Genomic DNA, 8,998 nt, shown 5'->3' on the forward strand with positions numbered 1-8,998 from the left:
ATCTTTTAATGAAATTCTTCACACATCAAGGTAGAATATTGTTTTGATCCCTACACAACCTTACGCCAGCGCCAACGTATTCGACTTCCTTAACCCCTAGTCAAGTCCGTACACTACACATCATTTTGACCAGTGGTCCATCCCCTGCGTTTTGGTAATTTGTCCATGAGGCCTCTTTGTCCATTGACGGGTCACCATGAACGGCATCACAGAGGCCTGTCCTAGCTAGTTACTAGGGGTTTCCATGTTTGGAATCCTGTGACCTGTGCTGCAAAAGATATGCTGTTCCTGATTACTCTGCGTTATTGCACAAGGACAACATGTGATGCACCATCACGCACAACACTGCGGCATTATGCCCTGCGTTCTGGCCACCGGTCCATGCCCTGCGTTCTGTCCATTTCGATCATCAAGTTCTAACTGGTTAGTAGGTGTTACCATGTTTGCAATTCTGATCTGTCCTGCAAAAGATAGCTGCTGTTGACACCATTCATGAGTTTGATTCAAGGGAACGTGGCAAAGTAAAAATGGACGAAGTTTTACTTTGGCCTCAGTTTCAAAGGAAAAATGCTGGAATTCAGATATCCAGTTGGACATCTTTTTCTGATTCATATGCACAAATAACGAATAAGATCTTTAGTCTAATTAAAAAAATTCATGTGGTTTGACTTCGATTTTACCACTTTTTTGGCTTAGTGTGTTGAAAAAAATTCCTACGAGAAAAACAATCAAGTTGACAAAAATCTTGTGATTTCTCATCATATGTTTTGCTACGGCATTCCTATCTTTTTCCTAAAAGTATCTTGGGAACCAAACAAGCCTTAGAAGTATTCTTTTCTCTTGGCTTTTTTAAATTAATATACATGTTTTAATACATTTCCAATTCTACAAAGGTGTGATATTTGTTTTCTTAAACAAAATGTAGGCTATTCTTTAGGCATAATTGCAAAATTTGTAGCACCGAATGTAAGTGTAGAAATAAAATGTATGTAAATCTAACACAAAAGTTTTCATATTTTGGTTCTACAAAGGGGTGACATTTTTTTTGGCAGAATATTTGGTTCTTCATTTGGCATCATAAAAAGAAATTGAGTACCGATTGTAAACGATAAGTTAAAATGTTATAGAAATATCTCAAAAATGTTTTCATATTATAACAAATTGAATAGTGTGAAAAATAGAAAGTTAGTAGCCATTAAAGGAAATGTTACATTTTAGAGAGCATGGATGTGTAGTACAAAACCAAAGTGCATGATCAACAAGTGCTTCTGTTTATATTGTTTTGGGGCCAGAATTGTGTTTATTTTTTGTTAGCCTACAGATTGTTGTATCATTTTAATGAAAATCTTTACACACAATGGCAATGTCTTTTTTTGGTACATTACTTAAAGCATTGGAATTCTTTAAAGCGTAGTCCGAGCCATACAATACACATCCTTGTCGCCAGCGGTTTGACTGGTCACCATGAACGGCAGGACAGAGGTCTACTAGGGGTTACCTGCGTTATGTTCGTTTGGAAGTGTGAGAAGTATGCTGCATAAGATATGCTGCTGCTGATTAATCTGCATTGTTGCATGTGATCTACTATCACGCATAACACTACGGCATCACCACATGATGTGTTCATGCCCTGCGTTCTGGCCAGCGGTCCATGCCCTGCGTACTGGCCATTTGGCCATTGATTGATCACCATGCACGGCGGGCAGCACAGAGTCACAGAGGCCAGGTCCTAGCTACTAGTGACTAGGGGTTACCATGTTTGGAATTCTGTGACCCATGCTGCAGAAGATATGCTGCTGCTACGCTGTAGCACAACATGTGGATGTGGTGACCATATCAATGCACATTACAGCAGCATTAGCACATCATATATTTTGTATCCTGCTGCACGCCATGGATGATGGAGGCAGGAGCACTCGATTTCACAATGCATCAAACCCTGAAAATTCAAAAAAAAAAAAAAGAAGCATCAAACCCGATGAATCCATCAATCAATTTTCTCTCCCACCCAACATCCAACAAGAGCCAGTGATGTGCTGCGCCGACTGGACTGTGCCTACATAAACACCCACCCCCCTTCTCTTCTTCCCAACACTCCTCTCCTCTCCAACCAAGCGAGCCAGCCAGCCATCTAGAGCTAGAGCTAGAGGTAGTAGTAGTGGTAGAAAGAAGAAGGCGCGGGTAGCCATGGGCGTCGTCAAGGAAATGGCGCCTGTGGCGCTCTGCGTGCGAGGTGTCATGTTCCTCGTCGGGATGGCTGACATGAGCGGCCTCCCCGGCTGCGGAAGACCGACGAGGATGGATCTCCATGAGCTCGCGGCCCAGGTGCGCACCACCCTCGTGGGCACCGCCTCCTCGGCCGCCGGGATACTCATCTGGGTCGGCAAGGTGGCCGACGACCTGAGCGCCGCTGGGTGGGACTGGGAGATGCGCGCCATGTTCATCGTCGGCGTCAACCTCTCCCTCGCCTCGTCGTTCCTCGCCCTCTCCGCCCTCGTCTTGGAGCTCTCCTGCGACCCCGTCGTCAACTACTGCATCGCGGCGGGGCTCATCGGCGTGCATCTCGTAGCCGCGTGGGCAGTCCGTGGTCGTCTCCGGGCAGTGAGGCTCCGTCGAGCTACCTAGGTAGCCAACAACAAGCCGGTGGGATTGTCTCTCGATCTCCATTGATTACCTAGGGTCGTGGTTGTGTTCTCCAAATGATGTGTCTGGCGCGCCTGGACAAAGACATCAATCAACTTTCTGTCATTGTTCTTAATTAATCTTAGGGAGTGCGTTTAGTTTATTTTAAGAAGAAGAAAAACTGTACCACCGGCGTTGGCTTAATCAATTATCTATCTCTTGTGTGTTAGTTCTGTTGGCTGCCTTGGTCCTTCATTTACTTCACAGCATTCTACTTAGATCGATGCATGTTAGCATCTGTCTGGTCTATAGCATGAGCCTATTGTTTTCATTTTTTTAACTGTTGTGAATGATGCAATGCCTTGAATAACCTTGGACTCGTCTTTGCTGCTTAACAGATTTACCTGTGCAAATAGCAAAAAAAGAAAGAAAAAACTTCGCATCCTGTTACTCTCAGCCCAAGCCCCAAGCAAGCAGTCCTAAATGGAGAGAGGGAGAGTGTGTGACCCTCCTGCTGTTGCATGCTTATGTGACGTGGATGGTTAGCTAGGGCATGTCGTGGTTACAAACTAGTCATGTGAACAACCAAAATAGTTCAATGTTGATGGTGTGGTCTCAATTCTCAAAGCATGCACTGCGAGCCTAACTTCTTTTTCATAGTCAGTGTTTTTCTCATCGATGAGAGCCGCAGGTTATATGATCCTCTCATAGCATTTAGCACAGCATCGAATATCACCATTACGGTCTTCAGCCCACAATTTTTGGTGTTGTCGATATTTTGTTGGTATAAACAGGCCCTGTTTGTCAAGGACTCAAGCTCAAGGGCTTATATATTATGACACATGCATTGGATTGATTGTCCACTAATATATTATGGTGCATCACGAAATCTTTGTTGTATTGGTCAATTTTGTTATCCATGGACGCACAACAAAAACGATTAGATGTGGCGATGTCTATGCTTGAAAAGGCACTTAGTTACCGTACGTTTGATCAGCTAATCATGCATGCATGGGGATCCTGACCTGTGGGGCAGAGTTAGCTAAAGGCACTAGTCTTGGGGATCCTATTGCATGCCCATCCTTTTACCGGTGTGTTGTACTACTAAACGCGTATGCATAGGCTTGGACCATGGGTCAAAAGCGCACGCCAATGTCCACATCTCTGCCATGGACATACGCTAGCTATAGCTGCCATAGGTCAAAAGCCTAATACTCCTGCCTCCAGTCCATCTCTGCCGTGCAGATACGGTCGCTGTACACGTACAGTAGAGAGAGAATATCGTCAGGACCATGTCACGTGAGTCTGTAGCACGACAGCGCTAGCATGCATAGCGTGTCATGCTAGTATTCCATTCAAACCCGTCCTCTGGTCAAACTACTGTACGCTTGCATGTACTCCTATAGCCTGCTTCTTGTAAAAGCTCCTGCATATATCACTAGCCTGCACGCCAAGAACAACAAAAAGGAAACAACGAATACATGATACTATTGATCCTTGTGGATTTGGTATGAAAAGAAGCAGTGGCGGAGCTAGCGAATTTCTAAGAGGTAATAGCACGCCAGGTATCCTAACTTGCACCCAATGTGATGATCTAGTCCCAAATTTACAAAACTAGACCAAGCCATACCCCAACTTGCATCTAATGTGATGTTTTAGTCCCAGGCCAATGAGAACTCGCCAATTAGCTGGGCCGGTCAGCGCGCGCAGTTTTGCACAAAACCCCCTGCCGTTTGCCTGAATCAACCCGCTTGCCTGGAACCTGCCTGGGTGTGTTTGGTTAGTGACCTGGGATTTTTCTGCCTGGTGAAGTTGCCTGGGTACGCTGCCTGGCTCCAGGCGTAGCAAATCGGACGCCTGGCCCTCTCCCCAACCTGCCTGGGCAAGATGGCCCCACTTATAATTTACTATACCCCGTAATATATGGGCAAAGCACTTTCCCCTCCACCTCCACTCACGTTTCCCCTCCCCATAGCTCACAATCTTCTCTCTCTCTCTGGGATTGTTCTTGAGAGAAGGGGAGAAGGAATTGCATGGGAAATTGATTATTGGCTTTGCTTCTTCTTTCCCCCAACAATATTTCTAGTTCCTAGTCAGATCTGGTGAAATCGTGAAGATGAGACTGCATTTTTTACCCTATCATGTGTGCCACGATTTGCTGCCCCTTCTCTGTTTATTTGTTCTTGTGATTAGAACTTGCTAGCATGAACGCATCTAGTGCTTCTTTTCATTTGGCTTCTTTTTTTTACTTGATTGGAAGCTACAACCTTCCAGATCTGAAGAAACCTCTTACTAGAGTAATAATCTAGCAGTACTTTGCATATATGTGTGCACGCATGTAATCTTAAATCTAGCATAGAACAATCTCTCTATTATTGGTTCTACTGACTACATATACGTACATCTCACTTGTTTCTTATACATTTATTTCATCTAATATTCAGATGTATACGGAATCTGTCCATTATGTTATCAAGAAACGACGGACGTTAGGTGTTCTAGCTGTAATGTTGGCCATTGTCCGGTGGCGTCGTCGACGTAGACATTACAGTCTTAGAATGTCTCGAAGAAAGTATGGGCCATTGGTTGATAGAGATCTTGAGAGGCAAAAAAAGTTGAATGACCTGTACAATTCGACCGATAAAAATTGCATCAGTCAGCTCCAGACGACGGGGCCGCTGCGCAGTGGGTTTGATGATGTGAACAAACAAGTGATGCTCTCCCAATCTACTCTAGATGGCTTATCGGTAATTATCTCATACAAATTATCTATTTGTCGAGTGTTCAACTACTGATGTGGAACTAACAATAAAATTCATGTAGGCCAATGATCGTGGAATTCTCTCTAAACCGATTCAGTTCTACGACAAGTTGAAGGAATTATTTAGTGGCTCGTCGGCAGATGGCTCTTTTATGCAAGACCCTTTCTCTGCAGCTGAAACTGACAATGATGATAAGGTAAAAGATGACATGATGAATGATATGTCCACCTTTGATGAAGCGAAGGGTCCAACAGGTCATGACTCGGATAAATTAGATACAGATAGTGATGATTGTGAAGCGGTGGCTGCTCATGCTGCAACTGATAGTCAAGGTTCCTCGTCCAATGTTGTGGCTCTAAAGCCTAACAAGAAAAGTTTCAAAAAAAGTGCAAAGCCAAATACTCTGCCACCACCACAAAATGATAAAGCTAAAAGGTCAAAGCCAAGATCATCTCAAGCATCACAAGATGACACTAATATGGATGTGCTGCTCACAATTACTTTGATAGGCATACGATCGAGAAACCCTTGCAAGTCCAGTACAGACGGTAGCCCCAAAGGACCCGAATGCTCCTTTATGGGACATGCTCAAGAAGATTCCGTTGCCACCTGATGAGAGGATGTCGGTCGGGATGCATCTATGCAAGCCAGAATTTGCAGTCCATCGAGGTTTTCTTGTCAGCATGGGTCAAGAATACCTAGAGCGTTGGGTGTATACATACTTATCTGACAATTATCCTGCTGGCAAACGTGTCGGCGATGATCTTGTTGGTAACCTTGGAAACAAAGATCCTGCTAGTAACCTTGGCGATGATCCTGTTGTTAACTCTACCCCTTTCTGAGTAAGATTGATTGGTGGTCTACCATATTGTTGGATCCTTTTGGTTGCAAAACACTAGTTTCTAAGTAGTCAATGACTAGCTTTTGGCTATGCACAACTGATGTCTAAGTAATGGCTGATGGTGGTATTATTTTGCTTCAGCCTTTTGCTTAGTTTCCAAGTAGTATCAGCATGCATGATATGATTATTAGATGCTAATGTGAAAGCTGTGTTGCTTTCTGACTTTGGATAAGTTTCTAGGTAGTATCAGGATGAATACATAATTAGACTTCTGGTTATGTTAATCCCATAAGGATAATTTGTGTATCTCTTGCATTCCAGATGTGCTGGACAATGAGTATTAATCAAATGTAATGCACTGTGGTTATTCAACAGCAATGTTGCTGTGTATCTTCAGAGTTATAAAATCATTTGCCTTCAGTGTTATGCTTATGAAACTTCATATTATTATTACTTTTTGCTTATCAAATTATTTGGCTCTGTTATGCTTTTGAAAAATCTGACCATATTTATTTATATTTATATTTAGCATATGCATATCGATGATCTCCAATCCCAGGCAATATAGCAACCAAACACTGCCTGGGCCATTTATCCACACAGGCACGTTCCCAGGTCAGTAACCAAACGCAGCCTAGAAACATGGTCGTGCCTGGCCAGGCATTTTTTGCTGAGATGTCCAGGCAACTATTTTGCCCAGGCAAACCAGTGAGGACACGATCCAAACACACCCTTAATTCAGGTGTGGGGGGGGGGGGGGGGGGGGGGTTGAGTGCGGGTGGCTGACCGGCCCAGCCACTTGGCAGCCAATTGGCGAGTTCTCATTGGCCTGGGACTAAAACATCACATTGGATGCAAGTTGAGGTATGCCTTGGTCTAGTTTTGCAAGTTTGGGACTAGATCATCACATTGGATGCAAGTTAGGGTACCTAGGGTGGTATTACCTCAATTTCTAAAGCCCGGGACAATGTAAGCCTGAGTATATTTTGTCCTTCTAAGAAACCACAAGTATCACATGTCTGATCTATGAAAATGTGCTCAATACTGAAATTTGAACAAACATAATTTGAATAGACACAATCAATGTTAAACTGCACAGTTTTTCAATAAATTACAGAGAATAACTCACCTAGTTATCCCATGTTGCAGTAGCCCTCGTTGACAGTTTGGTGCTAGCCGTCTCTTAGTCGTGGCTTTCTGCAGCTCGAACACTTGGCAGCGTGGCACGGCTACTGCGAACGGGGAAGAGTCACCATCCGCTTGAGCCTAAGTGAAATTTCCACGGGAGAGGAGCCGCCGCCTCGGTGCTTGCACTTTCAATCGTACGTGAGCCTCGCCGGCCTTGCCCGACAGAGTAGTGGCCCCTCCGTGCGACGAAACTCTTGCGGCTCTCCGTTCATCGGTGCCCTCCGGCAGTCCGCTCTCGACGAGTGGCCAGATCATCTTCGAGACCGAAGTACCGAGCTAGGGTTTGGGTGTGCCGCGCGAGCGCCTGTTCCCATCTCCCCGAGTTCTTCGTCTCTGCTCAACAGCCAAACAACCAATTTTCTCGAGTTAATTGTAGCCCATGTTTACGAAAGGGTGCATGACCTCTTGGTTATGCTAAGGAAGGCCCAATAGAAAAGAAATTGACCATGCTGGCCCAGTTATAGAGCACTTCTCCTTTTTGCAGCGTATTTTCACGAATTTTCAGCGTATAAGAGCAACTATTACGATTCTTGCGGCTTCGGAAGCTCACGAACGTTTTGGAAAGTAGCGACGTCGAGCCCGAGCACGTGCCCAGGGTGCCCGGACGGTAAAATCGCCCCTGAAAAGAAGCACTAATTGCTTGCAGAACATTAATTGCACTTAATGATTAGCTAATGAGATTGGTAACCTCTGCTGTCATAACACCAGGAAACCTATCAAGGCTACATAACACACAGACGCAAACAAAGCAGACACATGTTCATCTTGACCTCAGAGATTTGTAACAACTAGAAAAACATATCAAGACCTTAAAATATAAGTTGTCGCTCGACATGAAGAGACCAACCTACAAAATGTGTGTGATAAGCCTCTCCCCTACCAAAGATGCATTAAAGTATTCTTTGGCTCATTTAACATGTCTTAATTTATTTCCAATTCACAACTAATGCCTCATGTCTATAAAGGCATCGTATTTATTTTTTGGGAACAATATTTTAGTTTTTTAGTAGGAAGAATTACAAAATCTTGGGCAACAATTTTTTTACGGTGTATTGCTTGTTAGTATATAAGTAAAATTTATAGAAATGTCGCAAAAATGCTTTCATATAATAACAATTTTTTTGAGAATATATAATAACAATTTTAACAGTATTGAAATAGCAAGTTGGAAGGATTTAAAGGAAATGCTTCATCTTACGGACCATGGTAATGAATATAGTATTTTTGAAGATATGAAGGCATCATTGGTTATTCCAAAAATTGTTACAAAGTAATAAATAAAAATTGTATATTTATGCTATGAAGAGTGTTCCGAAAAAGTGATTCGAAGCTCGGGTTCCTGGTAGCCCTTAAAAAGCAAAGATGATTAATTTTTTATAACCTGAAAATTCTGGAAAACATTGTACATATACTTAGATGTGAAGTATGTGTTCATGAAATTCTATATGTATTTATATCTGGTGTATACAAAAACCAGATACATGCATGGATCATAATGGGCCTTTGTTTATGTTGTTTTGAGGCCAGAATTGTGTCTTTTTTTTGTGGCCTACAAATTATTGTATCATGCAATGAAATTCTTCAC

At 43.2% G+C, this 8,998-nt stretch overlaps 1 pseudogene across 1 annotated transcript; it reads left to right on the forward strand.

Moving 5' to 3' along the window:
• The first annotated feature begins 5,041 nt into the window (after nucleotides 1–5,041).
• On the forward strand, nucleotides 5,042–6,367 carry LOC125554449 (uncharacterized; annotated as a pseudogene). The gene is made up of 2 exons (XR_015602220.1): nucleotides 5,042–5,369; nucleotides 5,446–6,367. The product of XR_015602220.1 is annotated as an uncharacterized LOC125554449 (transcript).
• Nucleotides 6,368–8,998: the final 2,631 nt, after the last annotated feature.

Source organism: Triticum urartu, chromosome 4A (assembly GCF_056163025.1).
Source record: "Triticum urartu cultivar PI428250 chromosome 4A, HENAU_Tu73, whole genome shotgun sequence".
NCBI lineage: Eukaryota > Viridiplantae > Streptophyta > Magnoliopsida > Poales > Poaceae > Triticum > Triticum urartu.